Below are 23296 nucleotides of genomic sequence, written 5' to 3'. Positions count from 1 at the left end.
AAGCATGTATTTCTCTATTTTAGTTTTCAAGTTACCTAATACTCTTGTTTATTGTTGTCAGCATGTGACTTACCAAAAATAAACTAGAGAGTCATTTGGGGTTATATAAGACCTGATATTTGCAGTTTTAAATTCATTTGACAGTTCAAACTCAGATCTGATTAAAATTCTAAATGGAAATCCAGATTATAATTACAATGATATGTTTGTTTTATTCATTTTAATTTACTGTCCCCATTTGTTTCTATTCTCCACATTTGATATTATTTATTCACTAGACTGAGTTTCCTATTGTATAAATTATTTTACATCATCTTTGCATAACTCTCATAATAATATTTTATATACATTTCACAATTGTGCCATTAATGTATTATTTATACTGTTTTATATATGCAAATAACGTTATTGACATTTGAAAAAGATTATTGTGAGTAAAAGGCTGGTGTCAAAGCTGCTCTATGTGACAGCAGAGGTTCGAAATGCTACGGGCTGCACCATTGTGCTTCTCTCCCTGTTTTCTGTCAAGAGCAGGTCTGCACATGTTAAACCCATCACACTGACAGCGTAAACAATGGGCCCCATAGGACCCCATTTCAGACCATTATGCCACCAGCCGAGGCTCTTGGTGGCCCATTGGCACCAGTATTAGGCTGACCCAGTGCACACTTTGTGCTGCTTTCATCACAGGTTTCACAAGAGACCTGGTGCACGTGCCTCACACAGGGCTGCAAGGGTGAATTATTATGTGTGGATGGCTATTCTGCTCACGAAGACAAGGGAGTACATCTGTTCTTACCACCTCTGTTGATTAATGTGCACTCATGTTGATTGGTAAAAGGCATTCTGAAGTGCACTGTGTCTTATTTTCTTTAATGCTTACACCTTGCTTGATTTGTGCTAACTTTACAGATTGGCTTAATTGCAGTTTTGGATGTTTGGAAATAGTTTTTGAATTGTAGCTATATATTTACAGATGTATGTGCTAGAGATTTTGTAGATTTCAGGACGCTCTTTGTTTTCATATACATTTTAAATAATGTTTAAGCAATGTGTTTTGACATAACGGTGCATGAAAATGAATGGATTATAAGTTATGAGCACCCAGATGGAGCCAGCTTCAACCCGAGAGAATTTCTGTTGAAATGAGGTGGTGGTGGTCTCGGACTCCATCAGCCTTTATGCCTTCAGTCTTTGTAGTCTGCCAAAGGTCATAACTCTGGTTGACACTTTCAATTTCCCAGGCGACCTTTGGAACCTTAGGGATCTAAACATTAAGACATTTCTTGTTTCGGTTTTCTTTTTTCCCCAATCTTTCAATAACTCATGGAATTAGTTGTTGTCATTTATGTTTTAACTAATAAATATAAAAATATATAAAATATTTAATATAATATATCAAATAAAATGAAAAACATGATAACATTTTGTGGTCTTCTGAAATGGCCTGAAGTGGCCTTCCAGAGAGGACTTTACTTCTTTTTGCTTTGCTTCTCTTCATTTATTTATTTAGTTAGTTAGTTATTAAATTAATGTTTCATTTACACATCTAAGTTAATCAATGCTACCATGTTGTTTTATATGTTTGTAAGTTTGGGATCAGTAAGACTTAAAAAAAAATTAGCTTTTTTTCCCAGCAAAGACGCATTAATTTTAAATGTGACAGTAAAGACATTTACAATATTAAGCAGCACAAATATTTTCAACATTGATAATAATAAGAAATGTTTGGTGAGCAGCAAATCAGCATATTAGAATGATTAGTAATGATGCTGAAAATTCAGCTTTGCCATCACAGGAATAAATGACATTTTAAAATAAATTAAAATACAAAACAGATATTTTAAATTGTAATAATATTTCAAAATATTATGGGTTTTATTTTTGATCAAATTAATGCAGATCAAATTAATGCAGAGCATATAAGACTTCCTTCAAAAACATTTAAAAAAAATGAATGTGGTAGTGTAAGTTAACATTTAATTATATGTTAATAGTTTTATATTGCTTCATAATAAAAAATACAGTAACACGCTTTTGTTTATTTTAAACACTACTGCCTGTTGTTAACTGATATGAATAGCCACCTTCTTTTTTTAGCCCATTAGTCCACAAACCCTCTGTAAACATATGATGATGGTAGATACGGAGGTGGACCTTTAATTTAACCGAACTGAATAGACCGTCATTAAATCCTGATCACCCACAGGTCATTTCATGTTTCAACTTCATTTCAATTTGGACAAGACTAAAAGTGGTATGAATGGGCGAGTCGCTTACTCTGTAATTAGTCCATTCATTTCCACCAGTTTGACCTGTTTGCACCCCCGCACATTCATACAATTTAGCTGCTTCCCTCTGAAACTTGACCCACTGATGTCACTGTTGAATAGTACAGTATAATTTTAGAAAAAAATGTGATTTACACACTTTGAGTTTATAATATTTACTTTGTTTTATTGATGCACTGCCAATTATTTTCTCATCTGAATGCTTTTGAGGAGGCATCCTATGAAAAACAACCCGGTACATACCGATGATGCCTCCATTCGTTTGAGGAAAAAGATTAAAACTTATCCATACAGACTACATGCTTATGCCATTAAGCCATGTCACTGGAGCTCAGTGTTTGTTTCTCAGAGTTACAGAAGTTAATTTGCTGTTCTATGTCAGTTTTGCACAACTTCATCTGAATATGCTTCTCCTAGATCTACTTTATACTACTTTTCATTGTGACACAGAAATGCTTTGGGGTTCACACCACATGCTTTAATTCTTCAATTAGTTAACCACAGCTCTGATCAGTAGAGTATGATAATATAGAATATATCCAAATGGAAATCACACTCGGCGCACCGGGCGCCATTAAGATTCAAGGTTAGAATACATTAACTCAGGAGATTTCACATAGCTCTACTTTGCTCTTGTTTGAATCATAATACCTTTAAATATAAAAAACATACGGAAGAATATACTCCTAGATTCAGTAATGTGGTTTGTTGAGGCCCTGAATGTGACTAAACATATTTTATGTACTCTTTTGTGTTGTTTTTAACCCATGTGCCTTTTTAAATGTACTAATATCGCTAAAATAGTGATATTCATCCCATCTGTGATGTAATTTTGCATTAAACCCAAATGGTCTGATATGTGATTTGTTTTAGCTGATAGGGGGCTTTATTTTGGCCATCGGCATTTATGCAGAGGTGGAGAGGCAACAGTACAAAACGCTGGAAGGAGTGTTCCTGGCTCCTGCCATTATCCTCATTGTGCTTGGTGTGATCATGTTCATCGTCTCCTTCATCGGTGTTCTGGCATCTCTCAGAGACAACTTGTGCCTTCTCAAAGTGGTAAGTTTTCATTTTTCCATCAGACTCTTGCATATAGTAGTGCCCTCTTCAGCACATCACTTATTATGCAAACCATATTGATTTTCTGTGCACAACACTTCATATTCTATTCTTTATAATAATGCCTTTTGAAGGAAGCTAACATAAAATATCATTAGCACAAAGAGACAGTTCACCCAAAAATGAAAATCCTGCCATTATTTATTCACCCTTTCATGTTTTTCCAAACCTGTATGACTTTCATTTTTCAGGGGAGCACAAAAAAGAATTAGTTTTTGTCCATACATTGAATGTCAATGCCTAGTGTTGTTATGTTCCCCACTGACTATCATTATAAGGACAAATCAGTTTTTCAAAATATCTTCTTTTGCGTTCCACAAAAAGAATAGAGATTGAAAGGGGGTCAACAGTAGAAAGCGGAAAACATTTTTACTTAAATCACTTGTACTAAAAAATAAAGTAGCAAAACAAACCACACTTTACTAGTTTATAAAGGGATGAGTCATTTATGAGTTTGAATAAAGCAATGATTTGAAGAACACTTTCTGATACGTCAAACATCAGTTCACCTGATGTAGAATTAACATGAACTTTGCAGACTTTTACTAAAAATGCCAGTCAAACCCAATATGAAAATTGCCACTCTCATTTGCCTAAAGATCATGGTGAGAGCAGGGCCATCAATATATTACATTCTTAAAGTGCAATGATTACCAACAGGGCTGAAAATGACAAACAATATTAAGAGTGCATCCTGTTTCAGAGCAAGAGTGGAAGTTCGTCTCATGGAGAATAGTATTCTCTAATTTTCCGATTTCTGTTAATACAACTCCCCAATCACACACTAGCTAGAAAACAAGCTGATGGGAATAGAATCATGTTATGGGCTATTTGTATTCACTGGTCTCATCTGCCTTGTGAAAAAGTCACTGGGTGCTGTACACGCATAGACGGACTCATTGCCCACGTAGGGCAGAAATTGAGGCGTGTGACTGTTTCATTTGTTTCGGAGTAATGTGCGTGTCTCTGTTTCACTTGAGATCCACTGTTTACTGTTGCCTTGCAGTTTCTTTACATGCTGGCTGTCTGTCTCATTTTGGAGCTCGGCAGTGGGATTCTTGCTTTGATCTTTAGGAGACAGGTACAGTCATTTTTATCTCCTTTCTTGTTGCATGTAAAATGTTCTTGACAAATCCCTTCCTTTATAATGTAACGTCTGGACCAATCAAACACACAATTTTTCATTTGATTTAACAAATCAGTTATTCATTAGATTAACAAATCGTCACAGTCCCCTCACCCAATAAACTGGATGCCAAGTTGTCTGTGAACAGGGCCCAGGACCCTGGTTACCATGGCAACCCTGACACCAGATACATTTACGACCTTTCTTTGAATGAACACACACATCCTTCAGGTCATGGTGATGGTGTATATTATTGCTGTCTTGTATATTATCTGTTGTATTGTAGACTATTTTATTCATGCTTATGATAGAATAGAATTGACAGACAGTTGACCCTGAGAGGTCAAGTAAATATCTACAGCGGATCTAAATATTTATAATTAATTATAACTAGTTATGATTAATTATTAATATTTCCCCATGAGCTGATTCGCTACAATAATAAGAAAGGTTTTTTGATGTAAATTTCCAAGTGGAAGACTGTGACATGGGTCACAAAAAGAAATGTATACATACAGAATTCAGTATTGCAGTATTTTATAGTCATTAGCCATGCAATTGTTGGCAGTTTCTTTGTTATTCATTTCATTGGGCTAATGGGATCCATGCTAATTTGAAAAAGATAATTATGAGTACTGTTACATGGCTGCTGGGTCATGACTGTTTTCTGATTAGATGAGGTCGTATTTTAGCGTCTGCTGAATGTGGAAATTTGTTTAACAAAATAATTTTGATGCCAGAGCATATTTACCATCATTGTGAACTTAATTTCAATCATATTTTTTAAGAAACTAATTGTACCAGTCCTCAGATATTGCCGTTTTTTAAAAGTTTTTTTGAAAAGTTTATTTCTAACTGCTTCAAAACAAATGAAAGGAACAACAAAGGCTCAACATCCCGTGTTAAAAGAAATCATACATTTTGTTGCAAAAAACGAAAAATTCCTGTTATAACACTGACATTCCTTTGTCCAATAGACAGAGGACCTTCTCAACAAAAAACATCCGTAAAGGCATGGTCAATTACTATGATGACCTGGATTTCAAAAACATCATGGACTTTGTTCAGAAAATGGTAAGAGATTTGTCATGGACACATGAAGGGTGCAGATTTAATATGCTGACTTTTTAAGACTGCATTGAAGGTATCTTTGAACTTGATCTGTCAGCAAAGTTTCACATTAAGAAACTATGATGGCCCAGACCTCTCTGCATGCATTCACTCTGCATTGCTGTTGGCGAACCCATTCTGTTTAAAATTTGTTGAATTTCAAACTAAATGTTCTTTAATTGTTGCTGAAAATAAAAGAAACTGGTAATGTGAAATTCTTTTTTTTTTCTTTTTTTTTATAAAGATTTATATTTTTTATCATTAAAAAGCATGTGTAATCATTTGAATGTAATAATTGATTAAAATGTATTAAATTATTTATTATGTATTATTTATTAATTTATTAAAATACAATAATAATGCCATATGAAATTCTAAATTCTATTTAATTTTTCTAGATTGTTTTAATACATTTAATACAAATGTATGATGTAATGCAAATTTATTGTAAAGACATTATTAGTTTAATCAGTCTTTTAAAGATTGGAATAAAATGAAAATAGAACGGTTCCTTTTTTCAACAAACAATGATTTATTTATTTATTTTCAAATAAAGGGCTTTTTTCTTTTTAATTCTGACCATTTTTTCAGGTTCAACAAAACTTTTATTTTTGCAGTTTATAATGAAGACCTTTTAGAGAAAATTTATTTGCAGATAGTTTTTATCAAGTGAAATGTTAGTGAAATTAAATCTCAGAACATCTCTGGAGATGAAGTTCATGTGGATGTCCTCGTATAGTCAGTAGATGCTGAAAAAACCATGAGCATCAATGACTTTGGACTATTTTCCAAATTCCATGACTTTCTGCTTTATAAATTCTGTTTTAATGACTGGATAATGCAATTCAGTCTGTGTTTTCCATGGAAAAAGGCCCTATATTCAGATGAAACTCAGATGTAATGCCAATTCAAATGTGCTTTTTTTATGACCATTAATTAGGTAACAACAACTCATTGAGTGCATTCAGAAGTAACACATGAGAATGACTCTGTACCAGTCCACCGGCTGCACAACCTTATCCTGAGCATCTGCATGTACCTGTTTATTATGAGTAATTACAGCAAACTGTTTCAGCAGTGCTAGTTATGTACGGAAATATTACAGCAATTTCATTTTATTTACAAGATCCTTTTTGACTTGACTTTAAAGAAACTAATTGGAGCTGTGCCTCTAAGAACAGTCAGTTTCAAGTAATCATTCCTCACACTGTGATGGTCGAAAGGAAAAGGTTTAGCACATTCCATTTGGTCCATTAAGATAAAGGGATTATTTTTCTGGTTAAACCACCTTCAGTGCCTGTCACAGCAGTCTTTCATTGTGGTTTGAATGTTTTTTTTATTCTTCGTTTTTTTAGTACTTGAAATTCCTTGTTTCTTTTTTTTCTGTCAAACAGTATCCCGATAAGCTCAACATGACACAGTGGGCATTCGTTTCTGCTTCACAGGATAATTATCTTGAATAAGATTTCAAATCCTAGAGGGAATATGTGTTCAATCTGAAGGACAATGAAAACATCACAGGGATCAAGTCTACATCGGAATATCAATTGACAAGATTTAGAGAGAGAAAGAAACTTGACAGTCATTTTGCACCCCCTCAGTTCATCACACATTTTGGCTAAAATAAGCAGTAAAAAGTAATTCTGTTATTCGATTCAGCTTAAGTCATTGCTGACGTAGTTTCTACATTGTTCACACTAATTTTTGTGGATCAAGTATTGTCTGTATCGGGCAACGTTGAAATATGTTCCAAATGAGCAAGTTCTCTCTGGCTGTTGTGTCCAGTGGCTTCATTCCCAGTGGTCTTGGTCATTCCTCATTTATTTGTTTTGTGACCAACGTCCCACGCTGCATTAGTTTCTGTCTGCCTTCTGCAGTAGGATATAATCAAACAATTATGCTCGTTGTTTTCCTTAAGCTGATTGTCATAATAATTCTTGGACATCAGTATGAGATATGTTTCTTATAAGAGAATCAAAAGTAATTACCTCTAATGTTATTCACTCCCATTTAAATGAGGGGCTGGAATATGAATTGTGCCATTCATTGAGAGAAGACAGCCTAATATTTATTCATGTTTGCCTTCTGAAAGTTTTGGCTCAAGAAATGAATACAGAGCAGCTCAGATTATTCCTTTCACCTCTCATGTTTAATGCCCTGTCAACCTAGGTGCAATTTAGCTGATGACACGCTAGCAGATTCAACTCATATCCAACCATTTGCACATTACCCAAATGTTGTTTTTAAAAATGCAATGTACAAATATTCTTCTAGTAGTCTTGTACATCACTGTTATGTTGAACCACTATGTGCTACTATCTTTTGCGGTGCCAGATGAGAAAACTACCAGCTTTTCCAAGTAATAGTGGCATTCCACTGAAGCTTTGCTGATATTTCGATTTATAAGCGATTTTTAATGCTTTGATTCTTGTTTCTCCAGTTCAAATGTTGTGGGGGAACCGACTTCACAGACTGGGTGAACATGTATCATAACTGATCTGCTCCTGGTCCGCTAGCGTGTGCAGTGCCTTACACCTGTTGTCTGAGCAAGGTTTGTCTATAAATATTTTTTTCATTTGTCTTGCTGTGTGAACATACGCACGCACGCACGCACGCACACACACACACACACACACACACACACACATTTGTTTTTGTGAATTGTGGGGACATTCCATAGGCGTAATGGTTTTTATACTGTACAAACTGTATGTGCTATTGCCCTACACCAACCCTACACCTAAACCTACCCCTTACAGGAAACTTTGTGCATTTTTACTTTCTCAAAAAAACTCATTCTGTGTGATTTATAAGCGTTTTGAAAAATGGGGACATGGGGTAATGTCCTCATAAGTCACCTTCTCCTTGTAATACCTATGTCATACCCATGTCATTATACAAATTTGTGTCCTCGTATGTCACAAAAACACACACGCACAGACACACCACTTATTATTTATATTTGCTGTTTAACACAACTCTTGCAAAAAGAGTCACATTTATATGACTCCAGTTTGTCATAAAGCACATACACAATACCATTCAAAAGATTGGAGCCAATAAGGGGTTTTTGTTTGTTTGTTGTTTTTTAAAGAAATTAATAGTTTTATTCAGCAAGGACACATTAAATTAAACAAATAATGCTGTACAGTATGTCTGTAAACTTTGGCATAGTTGTTGCTGTCAGCTGTCAACCTAAATAAACAGACCTTCTGTTTATAATCCTAGCCATTTTAAGTGCATTTCAAGTGTTAACTCATAAATTGAATGGGAGCAAATACTTCTAATTCAAAAAAATTCTACATTTTGATCAGCCCTGGTTCACTTGATGAGAAACAATAGCATTTATTGCTTTTGTGATTGAGTCTTTTATGAGGTTACTGTTTGCTCACTTGAAAGGAGACGTAAATTGATAAATGTGGGCAGATGAAAAGCATAAAAAAATGGTCACTTTGTGTTTCAGCATTCCTTTGTTAGTTTTGTTTTGTCCCATTTAAGCTCTGCTCATACCTGCTTTCATTTTCACAATTAACTGGCACGTTCTGAATTTCACAGGTGCAAAAACAATGGTACTACAGCCTGTGAATTGGAAAAGAACTTTGCTCACACATCATATTTTTTTAAATTATGCATAAAAGCCATCGCTCAGTGAGGGATTGAGAGTTCGCTACATGAGTGTCAATTTAGGCTGGAATATTTGTGCAGCTTTTGTCATGCCAAAAATGATGTCACTTCCTGGTGGAAGGGATCTGACTTTTGTTAGTTGAAGGCATAGTTGACCTAATAATGTTGATAATTCTGTCATAATTTACTCATCCTCATGTCGTTTAAAACTTGTGTGACTTTGTTTCTTCTGTGGAACACAAAAGGAGATAATTTCCAAACACCATTAGATCCCATTCTCTTTTGTTGAAAAGAAAAAAAATTCAAAATATATTTTTTGTGTGTTCCAATCTGAAATATTGAAATATGAAATCTAAAATATTTGTATTAAAGTCCATTATATGACATATGATGGGGACATGAAAATGTTCTGCTTAACAGGAATGACTGATCTGATCTATTTTTGTTAGTTTCTTGCACATTTATTTTCTTGTCATTCTCAACACAAGCCAGAGCTTGAAACCCAGCTTGAAATGACATTTTCTTGAATATTAAAAGAGCCCATTTTTGGAGTTGCATAGGACAGTTAAAAATGGGTCCTCTTAAGTGCAATACTAAAGCAGGTCTTACAGTCAAAAATTACATTCATTTTTCATTCGTTTTTGAAAAAGCACAGAGCCTGTTTGCCAACATCCAGCTGTGTGCAGATTACCTGTGGACAAGTATTACCTCATCAGTCCCTCAGTCTAAGACAAAGCAATGCTGATTTCTATATATGAAGATTACATCAGAATGTTTTGTCTGAAATCGAATATCAGAATCTTATCTAAGGACATTGCATTAATGCCAATAATGGAGATCAGTTCTAAACCTGATTACAAGATATAAAATGTTACATCACTTAACCTGGCTGGTCATGCCACACTGATTTAAAGAGATATTCACCCCCAAATTAAAATTGCCATCATTTGCTCACCCCCATATAGTTCCAAACCCATAAGACTTTTGTTCATCTTTGAATCACAAATGATACTAGTTTGAATGAAATCTGATTTCTGTCCCTCCATTGAAAGTTCATGCAACCAAAAATTTGACACATCGAAAAGTTCATAAAGAGATCAGGAAATAAACCCACACGAATCAAGCAGCTCAAGCCAAATCTTCTGAAGAGACACCATCACTTTATATGATGAACAGATTTAATTCAAGCTTCTATTTACTTATAAACATTGATCAACGCACATACACAGAGCATATTGACTGAAGTTTCTTGGACATTCAGTGGAGGGATAGAAATAATTTCATTAAAAATATCTTCATCTGGGTTTCAAAGATGAACCAACGTCTCATGGATTTGGAACGACATTAAGATGAGTAAAAGAAGGCAGAATTTAATTTTTTTAGTGAATTAAAAGTAATCAAAATGTGTACAGTTACTCACAGAATGATATTAGCTTCATTCAGAAAGCTTAGTAGTCTTAGCACTGCATTAGTTTAAGACTAAAACCTCTGTAACTTAGAATGACAAAACAAGGATCAAAACTTTTAATGGAAACCTGTTATGTAGAGAGTAGGCTAGTTATTAATCCGCACAAAGTGTAATTTCATACATATGATCCAGCAGGTTGGGAAAGTTAAATGTCCTGTTTGCCAAATCAATACTTTAACACAATCTCACAGTTGATGAGAGAAATACAAGATAAAAAGCTTAACTACTATATGCATTTAGCTGTTTTACCTGTATAAAAATATTAAGACAATCATTTCCTTGTGTATTGCAGCCTTCTGAAGTTGTTAATACAATGTGTGGACACAAGGCCCTGGAGAAAGAGGTATGTGCCCTGATCACCTCTCTTTCGGACTATATTTTGTTACATTAGATCCACTTTCGTGAACGAAGGAATTTAAAGTAGCTTATAAGTGCATTCTGATATTTGAAAAGTGCTCTGTGTCCTGTGTCGATCCACCTGGTATAAATACGGTCATTTGGAGGGGTCAAAGGTCTGATCATCTGAGAAGAGCAATGAGAACCTCCTTTGAATTTTAACAAGCTGTGAGGATATGCAGCACCACAGACGAATGATGAGCTGCCTTATAACAACATCCAATTATCTCTCAATACATTTTCAATTAATGACTTTATAACACTGGTTGTTAATGAGACATGCAGTGACGGCAGTTCATTTCTATTGCCTGAACTTTGCCCGCAGAGGCTAGAAAATATAGATGTGATCTACACCCGTGGTTGCACCATTTTCTCCTCAAAAGACCAAGAAGTTGACTTTATGGGGATATTTAATCTGGTCTTTATTCAGGTTTAAATTCAGTGTAATTAAGAACCCTTTTATAAAATATCTCCACACAATATTTTCCACATTGATTAAGAGGTGGGCGGTGAGAGAGGCATGGTTTGAATGAATTTAAATATTTCTCAAAAGAGTACCATGAGTAGACAGGTTTTCAACAAATTAGCAGTTTGAAAATCCGATTCACTTTCAAAAGCAGCCTCTAATATGCAGATAATTCTGTATGCCCCCTACTTTAACCAGTGTTAAAGAGGTGCCTTGATGCACTGAAAAACACCACTGCACAGTCACAGGTGTAGGTTATCATAATCACATAGATTTTGAATCCATTTTGTAGTAATTTCAATAATGCTGCAACTTCGATAATAACCCACCAACACACAGAAAGCACATGTACACCAAATGTAATTTAATTCTGTCTTATAAAGGCTGCAGTACATTGGAGGTTCTGGGAACAGGGATAAGTTTCTGTTAGGTCAGACAGTCCCTATCTGTAGGCTGTTTCACAGGAAATTATGCCAGATGATATAGAGCTTTATCTGCGATAAGCACAGGTATTGTTGAGATAGACATTAATATAACATTGCCAGCAATGACTTCAACATTCACATAATATTGGATTATAATGTTTCCAACTGAATTTTTTTCAGTCTGATGTTTGTGTGCGTGTGTGCAAATATGTTTATGCGAGTGGGAAGGAGCGGTGGGACTTTTTTTTGCAATAAAATTCTTGAAACCAAACCGCTTTTATAATTAGTTTCATAGTTTTTCCGTAAATGGCGATTCACAGTTGGGGAAAGTCATTAGTCAGTCTGCCCACACTGTGAACCATCTCAGTTGTTTATTACAAGATTTATATTACTGAATAAATTGTATAGCTGCAGTATGAAGTGTGCAGATTAAAGGGAACGTTCACACAAAAATGAAAATTAAATCATCATTTACTCACCCTTGTGTTGTTCTAATGCCGTATGCCTTTCTTTATTTTTCAGACCACAAAAGGAGAAATGTACAGAAATGTCCCTCTTGTGCTTGTCTGTACAATGGCAGTGAATAGCGTCCAGCATCAAGCTTTTAAAAAAAGATGCAAATGTATCACAGAATGGTCTGATGCAACACGTCAACTCACCCAGGAAAAGTACACAAGTTGCGAGAAATCAAGATGAATAAAAATGTGACATGGTAAAAACAACGCCTAGGAAAAAAAAAAGGTATATTTGTACTTTCTTAACTGAGTTGGATATCTCCAGACTGGAACTCTGATTGTCATGAGAGTCAGAATGACAGTTGACAGATGTGAACAAAATAACTTGTTTTTATTCATCTTGACTGTGTGCTTTTTCTGAGTGAGTCGTAGTGAACTGCTGCACTAATAGAGTCTCATGAATGTGACGGCCAAGGTCAGGATTTTCATTAAATACATTAAATTTCTGTTTGTTTTTCACCAAACCCTATTGTGTACCCCCAGGACACTTGTTACATGGGATCATTCTGTGATACTTTTGCATCTTTTTTTCAAAGCTTGATGCTGGTTGCTATTCATTTCCATTATATGGACAAGCACGAATGAGACATTTCTTAACATTTCTCATTAGGCTAGCTTTAGGGTATTTTTGATTGGCCATTGGCCTAGTTTTCTTATGTAGACCTGGCAACCCTGGCCACACCTTATATAAACCTCAGTAAACTGGTCTGGTTTTGTCATAAGCATTGAAGTACATGATACCATTATATCAAGACTAAAAGAGGAGGACTGTTGAAAGATATGCATCTGAAAAGGGATTGAAAGCCATTTTTAATCTATTCCATTGTACGCAAAACAAATGGAAAGTGTTTCAAACCACTGGCAATATGTCCAGGCCAGACCATTTCACCAAATTCACCCCAAGAGTAAATGCATCAGGAAGTCCCAAAGAACCTCAGGGTGCCATCAATAGACTTGCAGGCAGCTCTGGCAACAGTTAATGAGAGTGTGCATCAGACAACCATTAAAAAACAGGCTGCACAAATTGTGCAAAATGGTCATCTGTTGAGGGTTTTGGAAGGGCAAAGTCAAAGTCCAGATCTCAATCCAGTTGTAATGCTGTGAGGTGCGTGCAATACATACAATAAACCACTCCAATATCTTTTTTTTTTTTCATTTCCACAGAAAACAATTGAATTGTACAAAAGTAAAAGTTTTTTTCTTTTTATTTTTTTGGTGTGATCTTTACCTGGCTTTATATCACCCGTGTGGAAGATGCCATCGAGGAGTATGGACACTATATGGATGGTCTGCTGGACGGCGGACCCCGGGAGACCAAGCACCAAAGCAAGTGGGCTAAATGTTGCAAATGCATGCCTTTGATTGACTGAGTGCAAACTCCTAAAAAGCCTTAAATTGGATAAAAAAAAGGTTTATACAGTTACTATCACATGCTGTGGATGAAATGATGAAATTTGTAGCAATGCAAAACACATCTGTCCTGTGCTGTACTTTTGTAATATCAGCCACAGACTCACTGATGCAAGAAAGCCATTTTTGTACTGTCAATATCGTTTTTACAGTTACTCTCAAGATTCATTATTTCATCTGTCAGCTGAAAATGGGTCATTTCTTGTGTCAAAATGTACCGATACTAGGACTGACCTTCTGTCTCAGGATCTTTCTACTAAATCAGACCTGAAGCAGTACACTATATATGCCACACATTTCCATCATGTTGACAGAGTCAGAATGCCTTTAGGTTTTACACAGCTTAGTTCTGCTAAATGTTTGGAAGATTGGCACCCTGTCAGTCTCAGGTAATGAAATTCAAGGTTTCTTTTTTCCAGTGCAAACAGTGCTCTTCACATATGTGAATTTATACCGTAAAAGTCTATGAAAACGGCAGCTACATTGATCATAATAAGAGTACTGTCTCTTTTGTTTGTACATTGTGTCTAAGATGAGTGAGATAATAAATCCTGACTATAAACATTGCCACACTTAAGCTGTGTAAATCCAATCCTTTAGTTTACCATATTTCCTGTAAAACTTTTTTTTATTATTTGATAATTGTTTTACTTCAGATTGAGTCTTTACCTGAAACAGGGGTTGTTCTTCTTCATTTTAATAAAATACTGCTCATTATGAGCTGATTATTTTGTAATCTGTGAATCTGGGAGTTTTAATGTCCATCATTTTCATGATGTGCTTCTCATTATATTTTTATTTTGTCTAGATTCTTTTTCAAACTCAACATATTTATTTCAAAGCTGCATGTGTACACATATATATTTATATATTTTAAAATGTTTTACCTTCTTTTTTTGCCAAAGGGTGATGGTTTTTATATTCTCCTCTATTCTGTTGTCTGCTGTATTTATTTTTATTTTTTTATGAACATAAAAACAATCTAAGTAAACTGCATATCTTGACCTTTTTTATATTAAGTACATAAGATGTTTGTGTCTTGTCATTAAATGACAGGGGAATCATCTAATGGCATATTTATTTAAAGTTTGCTACAGTTTATTATGTAAAATGCACAAAATATTGCATTCGTACAATGTCATTATTCACTGAAAGATAATTGCAAACAAACAAGTTGAAGTGAATAATAATATTAAGCCTTAACATTTTCTATTCTATTTCTATTTTTTTTTTCTTGGTCCATCTTTGGATTTTTCTGCTGTATGTGATTTCTATGACTATGTATCGACCTGACTGTTAAATCTTGAGTATTGCCCTGAACACAGTGAGTGTCCTGCTGAATGAATGAATGAATGAATGAATGAATGAATGAATGAATAAATGATGTGTACAGAGCTGTGTTCTGCTGCTTCAGTGGATGTTCTCATCTGTTCTCTGTCATGCTGCTTTTTGTGTTTGCAGGGGGACTGCGTCACTCTGAATGAATATTGCTAGACATGGACTGGTATCATCTGGTATCACAAATATGTGGCAGTCTGTGTTTTATCTACTTGTTTGTTCAATTTCCTCCATCTATTTTAAAAAGTGCAGCTTTGGGCAAAGCTTAGAAAAAATATGATCACATTTGTTTGTTTTCTCTAATAACTAGTTGCACAGATTCTGATATTTGAGTTTTTCTTTAATGCTTGTGGTTGGGCATCCTTTCTTTTTCATAACTTTTACAAATATGAAAAGGAGGATCAGTTTGGTCTTTAAAAGAGATTCCATGCCCATAAATAAAATGAAATATGTATTTTAGCTCCTATTCATGTAGTCATTTAGATTACAGCTTCCTCAGTAATTTCTCCCCATTTTGCTTAATAGGCTAGAAAATCAAGATGAGCTCTTTACTGGTTTTACCATAAAAAGTATTTTTAAAGTAAATGTTTCTGAATGTCAAAATAGGAAGAAATCGAATAGATTTGCGGTCATCTCAACACTGCACCTTATAAAATATGTGTCTTGATTTTTAGTTTGTGAAAAGGACTGCTGTTGCTGCGATCACAAGCCATTGTAGGACAAGTTCTGATCTGATCATTATGAGGAGGTACGTTAAAATCGGTCACACTTGCATACGTTTCATTAAAAAAAAGTGCATTTTCATAAGTTGCTTCTATTGCATGTGAATGAAACTTATAAGTTCTCCTATGGAGTGAAAAGAGGCTTTTAGAAAAGGTAGTGGAAAACACTTGACCACAGCCTGGAACTCAAAGGTTCATATTTCTTTTATAGTGAGGGTGAAAGAGTAAAAAAAAAAAAAAAAAACCCACTCCCTCCAGGAGGTGAGTGGTCTCCATATAGTGAAGGCATAAAAGTGTGTGTAATTTACCAGAATTTATAGTGCTGTCTTTATACACTGAAATGCAAAATATGATTCACTGTGACCTTATTATTATTGTTTTTATTTTATTATATTACATTTTATTTGAATTAATTTATTTATTTTCCTTTCTTCTCACACATAATTGGAAGATGATGGCAGAAACATGGCCAGGTCATTTATGTACTGGTAAAATCTTCCAGAAGAACATTTCACCAAGTGCCCTTTTTTAATAAGAACCTAATTTAATTTAGGACAGTCTTAGGGGAACATCCTTAGGGGAAACCTACAATCAACGACTCTATATGCAATTGCTGGGGTTTATTGGGTTTTTGTTTTTCAAATGGTGTGCTATGCTTTTAGAGAGTGCTTCATGCTTATAACAAATATAAAATCAAGACCTCTTCTCACCTCTTTGTGTCTGTCGGCTCATGGGAATGTTTATAGGAGGGATGCCAACCCAGCATCCAACTTCACATCAGTCATTAGATTGAAGACAACTTCTTATTAACAAGGAGCTCATCCGTCCTTAGCGCTCCCCTGCTGTTTACTAGTATATAATTAAGCTTCCTCTCCAGGCTGGGGGAAATATGAATCAACCCCCTGAGTTTAATGGTGCTACCTCTACAAATCAAGCAGTTGTTTGCCATGCACCAATCCTGTGAGGTTTTGTATGTATATGATTTCCAGTCTTTAGTGGAGAGTGTTACAACGTGGGACCTTCTAAATGTGACCACAGACAACCACACCTGTCATTTTCATTAAACCAGTAAATTGTGCCCTTTCATGCTGTACCCTAGGACATCCAAAAGCAAGCCATACACTTGTGTTCATTTCAGGAATGCTTATACAGTGAAAAAGTAGGCCTTACCTGTTCAACTGAAATATTGTGGCAGCATTTGCTGATCACTTCATTATCACAAAATAATCTCCTTCAGGGTGACTGTCGACTATCCAACAGATGAGTGAATTGACCAAGACGAGCGACTGACAGAACCGAGGGTGTGATAGTTGCTCTTCTTGCATTCGTGTCTACCTGCTGAGTCGTCACAACACAATGTTTGCACTCTCTTATAAGTCACTTGAGAACGTGTCTGCCAAGATCATAAACAAGTACATGACCTAATTACACTTGCTGGATGACATACAGTGACCTTCTGTGCCTTAAGGTCACAGCAGAAAATGAACCATCGATCATAAGTCAGTGGACAGCTGCATCACACATTCTTATCTGTGGTCAACCACATGTTTATCGACAGACAGTGCAGTGGCTCAGAAAGATAAGAAGAAACAATTGTAAGGATAGTTTAAAGAATAAATTGTAGTTTAAACTAGATTTTTACATTTCTGAAGAAAACGGTGTAAGGAAAAGAAGTTTGTTCATGAATAACCTGCAATCCCATTGCTAGAATCTTAGAATGGAGTAGCTGCCAGAGCACTGCTATTCTGCTGCTAAGATGTTCTAAACGGTAAGTGGTAAGTAAGTGGTTGCTCACTGGTCCAAATCAAAGGAGCCCAAATTTAAGATCATTTAGAGGCTATTTTATCATTTGTCAGTTAAAGTTGGGATGAAATGAAAATTCACCCTATCTATTCACATTTCCTTATTTTTTTCATGCATGTATGAAATAAAAGTCTTTGCAATGGATCTTTATGATCATAAGTTTGAATTGTCTGAAGACCAAAAGACAATATGCATTACGATGCCAGCCCACGTTCTCCAGCAGGAGGTCTTTATTTATTTAATAAGCTGAGGTCTTTCCTCATTTGAGCGTGTTCTTTAAATAGACGAGATCATAATTACCTCTTTGGGCTCAGTTAATAATGAAGTAGATGAGGACTGTAGGTCTTGCCGTCTACACCCCTCGCTGATCTAAAAGAGGCTTTCTTGGACTCATTTATCATGTCCTTTGGCAGACAAATTAAAGTATTACTCAATATCAGTATCTGCGCAGTGTGCACACAAATCATTTGAGATATACATTTCAGGCCATTGTCATAATAACTAAGATCAAAAATCAACACTGTGCTGTCTTAAGTCTTGAACACACAATAAAATGTCCATACTTTAAGTTAACTGACCTTCCCCCTTTCCCTAAGGTTATAAATGTTACACCAGCCTGCCATCAAGTTGTGTGTGTACAAAAGTCTTAGATCTTTGAGTTCAGCTCATGAAAAATGGGGGCAAAAACAAAAGTGTTGCGTTTATAATTTTGTTCAGTGTATATTAAACAACAAGAACATCTTTAAACTTTGACTGTTTCACAGGAGCTTCAGCGTGATGGTCGAGTGCCTCTCTGTGGCAAATACCGACTTCCCAAGGGTATGGAAACAAAATATGCAAAATATGGGGACAAAAAGGGACAAAATATGCACTCATTATACTGATGTGAAAGATCAATGCTATTTATAACCAACCAAGATCCTTTAGCGAGGGTTGTCTGAAGGGAGTGCCGAGGAGCCAGCAGTTAATCAAATGTTGTTGCCTGGTTAAATGTCTGAAGAACCCTTCAAACTCAATCACATGTGATTTCCTATTCACGGCATTGCTGATGATTCTTAGTCCCGTGTCGATGGCATCTTTTGAGTAACTGGGCAGCTTTGAACTGATGTCGAGTGCCATGAAAGATGCAGCCAAATCCAACAAGATCACTGGATTCTGTTTAAAAGCAAAATTATCCTGTTTTGATGGTTCTTGTGATTTTCACAGGAAGGCACCAACGCTGCAAATTTGTGTGATAATGAAAAACCTTCTCACCTTTTATAATGATGGCTGCTGTGTGGACTCCTTTTACATTATGTAGATTTTGTATTTGTTACATTGCATAAAATAGATGGAAAGCTAAAGTGTGCAATTACATGTAAATTTTGAGGCATGTAAATTTTAATGCTTTTAATGTCCCATGAATGGTGTTGAAGCTCCTACACATAAAAATAAAGGTTCCAAAAGGTGTTTTTTGGTTCCCCAAAGAGCTTTTCAGTGAAGACACATTAAAAGAACAATTGTTTTCTTAGTGTGAAGAACATTTAAAAAATCTAAAGAACCTTTTCCACCATTGTGTAATGGAAAAGCTGTTAAAGATTCTTCATGGAACAATCAAGGCCAAAGAACCTTTATTTTTAAGAGTGATACTGTACATACCTGGCATTCAATTTAAAATGTTGTTGATGTAACTAAATAAACCCACTGTTTATTAAAAATCATGCAGAATTGTGAAAAATGCACAATTTTGAATCATTCTTTGATTGTTTATGCTGGAGGTCTTTGGAACTGTTGGAAGCCATCCAAGATTGAAAAGCATATTAGATTACTACATAGTGAATGAGTGCCATGGAACTACAAACTATGGCTAATATGTTGGGCTGGTTATATCTACTGGACAGTGAGCATATTTAAATAGGCCCACTGCCACATATCACACTCAGTGTTTACATATAGGTTTTATATGTAAAGGCTGAAGATTTGTTTGTTTGAATGAAAGGCATGAATGAATCCATTCAAAGAACCCTACACATGTTTGGAGTCCTACAAGTTTTGGAGTTTAATGCAGAGCACTTCAAGGCAATGGATCAGATGAAAGCTCTTTACTGCCACTTGCCCTCTCATCACAACGTTGTTTAGCTTCATGCTATCAGGAGGATCACAAATGTGAAATCCACTCGTATAAACTTCAAGTCTTAAGTGGAAGATTATTTTAAATTGAAGACTGAAGAAGTAGTTGAAGTAATCAAAGTAATGTCGTGATGGAGATTAATTAATGATTATTAATGATGAATTGATGATTTTGTGAGATTTTTTTTGAGACTCAGACATGTGATTCATACTGCCTGTCATGACCTTTCCTGCTTCAAATCAGAAATAAGAAATTCTAAGATGTGTCTGAGAAACACACTTAGTTTAATTGTGGAAAGACCACTTCACTTGATTATTAATAATAATAAAGTATTATTGCAAAATCTAATCTAATAGAAGTAGTGTAAAACCAAATGAATACAGATTTAGATTTTTTTTTTACTCTTTTTGGAGGACACTGCCATCTTCTGGTTAAAGATAAGGCACAGAAGGAGAGTGATTTTAGTACTGAACTTCATGGAAGCCACTGAATAAAATCATGGCATTTTATTCATTTTATTTATTCAAAGGAAGACCAAATATAGGTTTGTATAAATTAATGATGAATTGATGATTTTGTGAGATTTTTTTTGAGACTCAGACATGTGATTCATACTGCCTGTCATGACCTTTCCTGCTTCAAATCAGAAATAAGAAATTCTAAGATGTGTCTGAGAAACACACTTAGTTTAATTGTGGAAAGACCACTTCACTTGATTATTAATAATAATAAAGTATTATTGCAAAATCTAGTCTAATAGAAGTAGTGTAAAACCAAATGAATACAGATTTAGATTTTTTTTTTACTCTTTTTGGAGGACACTGCCATCTTCTGGTTAAAGATAAGGCACAGAAGGAGAGTGATTTTAGTCTGAACTTCATGGAAGCCACTGAATAAAATCATGGCATTTTATTCATTTTATTTATTCAAAGAAAGACCAAATATAGGTTTGTATAAGTACGAGATCAGATTTGTTTGTATAAGGCAAACCTGAGAATTTCCCCCTTTGCAGTTTCATTGTGACAAATCTAAATGTCCAAACGCAGGAAAAAAACCTTGTTGAACACATGGCATTACCCTTGTGGAAATACCCTCCACTACAGTTTACAAGTTTGGGGTTGGTATATAAATTTTGTTTTAGTCTATTATGCTCACCCAGGCTGCATTCATTTGAGCAATACAGTATAAAACTGTAAAATACAGTAAAAACGAATATTATGAAATATGCTGGTTTGGTGCTAAAAACATTTCTTATTGTTATCAATATTACAGTTATGCTGCTTAATGTTGCTGCTTGTGTGTGTGTGTGTGTGTGTAAACCGTGATACATTTTTTTAGTAGAAAGTTCAAATTAACAGCATTTATTTGAAATAGCATTTTTTTTGTAACCGTGTTAAATACGTTATTGTCAGTTTTGATCAGTTTAATGCTTCCTTGCTGAATAAAAGTACTACTTTCTTTAAACAGTAGTGTATAATCATTATTTTATGTGAAATATGCATGCATTTACACAAAATCACCACACAAAATACAGTTGCAATAAGGATTAGCAGTAATACTTAGAGGCATGCCTGCCATATTCATGCTTATTATTACTCTTGCAGTGCAGTCTCATTCAGAATCCCACTTCCTGAGTAGCCTGCAACTCCACACTTATTGGCTGACCAGTAGGCTCACATGTCCCGCCCCCTTTGTTAGACCGCCTCTGCTACCCTGCACCCAATGCACTTAGCTGTTCCAGCGAGAGACATCTCCTCCCCACAACCCGCTAATGCAGCAAATGGTTGCACCTCACCTAATCAGCCCTCCTGGCCCAATAGTACCAGAAGAACACCAGCACAGGGTGTAGACTTAACAGGGGTAAGTGTGTATTATTATGTTGCTGCAGCACCACTGAGTGATTCAGTTACATTTTAAAGCAGAAGTAAGTGCCTAAGCAAGATGACAAAGCATGAGATGTTTGACTTCATGTTGTTATTAGCTCTACATGTTTACTGCACAGAAATCTTAAGGTGTTTTGTCTGTTCAGTCGAAATGAGTATTCAATTCCTTCCATGTGAGGAGGGACAGTGGTGCAGGAAATAAGAGTCATATGATAGCCAGATCCTGATCAGCAGAAAACAACAGAAACATGTTGAGTTTGTGACCGAGTCTGGATGTAGGTCAGCAACTGTATGCAGCAGTATGACAATCAGCTTTTATTTTCTGCAACATTTCAGCTAGTTACGAATAAATGACAATAGGTATGCTATTAGTTCAGTTAGACATATGGAAGTGATTTTAAATGTTAACCACCCATATATTGTCTTTATGTGTTCAGTGTATTCAGCGCTCACTGAGAAACAAGAACTTCATCTTTGCCCTGAAAGGGTTTGTGGAGCTGCAGTCATGTATTCCCCTCAGAGCCTCCACCGGTGGGGCATCTCCCATAGTGAAAGTATGGAGCGTTTGGCCTACAGTCAAGGTAAGCTTCTAGAACTTAATATACTAAAACTATACAAAGTATGTAAGTTATAGTTGTTTGGAAATGCAGACCTACCCTTTTGTAACTAGCACAGCATGGTGACACCCTACTCTACAAGGAGAATAATCCTGACTCCGCACCAGTGAGGTGGTTGTTAGTGTTAATTTTAAAGCACAAGTTTGAATTCCTCAGTGTCAGAACTGTTAGAGTGACACTTGCACTTAATAAAAAGAAGTTACAGTTAATTTAAATAACTCAAAATTTATAGTGGGATTTTGATTGATCCCAGTGACTTGTATCTTTTTGAAAGAGTTATTGGTTTGTTCAGTGGCTCTTTCCACGGTTACGTCATTAAGGTGTGGGCACATTTACTTTTGTTCGGCAAATTTTTGCAAGCAAAATTCCGTAAATTTCAATAGGAATACACACGGTCAGGAATATCACATAACGGCGAAAAAATTCCCAGTGCAGATTTCACAGCTGCTTCGCCGTGTTAACCAACAGAAAGCTGCTTGGTTTAAAAGTGACTTCTGTGTGAGCTGTGTTCTACACTATTGACAAATGACAATTTTGCCCACAACCACACCTTTACGTTAGTTGGTGGTGACAAGCGAGTTTTGTGCTGAAAGACTCACAATCGTTCACTCAAACAATTGTTAAAAAAAAAGAGCAAAGCTGGGCACATATTGTCTAGTACTGTAGGTACTACATCTGGTTTGAAACCTGCTTTGTGACTGCTAAAAATGTTCAGTATAAATGAAATTCAGACAAACTACATCCACCAGGATCAGCACCAGTTGCATTGCATCACAGCCATTCACAACTCCTCACAAACTGTGGCTTTATGGGATAGTATGCGCACACCATAATTGGCAGAAGTATTCATCCGGGTACTTTTCGCCTACTGTT

At 35.5% G+C, this 23296-nt stretch overlaps 1 pseudogene; it reads left to right on the top strand.

The window, feature by feature from the left end:
• The window catches only part of LOC107676552 (tetraspanin-15-like), a 24831-nt pseudogene extending 2237 nt beyond the window's left edge, over positions 1–22594 (top strand).
• Positions 22595–23296: the final 702 nt, after the last annotated feature.

The sequence above is a fragment of the Sinocyclocheilus anshuiensis genome, unplaced genomic scaffold, assembly GCF_001515605.1.
Source record: "Sinocyclocheilus anshuiensis isolate Anshui unplaced genomic scaffold, SAMN03320099.WGS_v1.1 scaffold204, whole genome shotgun sequence".
NCBI classification, from domain to species: Eukaryota; Metazoa; Chordata; class Actinopteri; order Cypriniformes; family Cyprinidae; genus Sinocyclocheilus; species Sinocyclocheilus anshuiensis.
The sequence above is the reverse complement of the archived record's forward strand: the minus strand, read 5'-3'. Positions and strand labels throughout refer to the sequence as shown.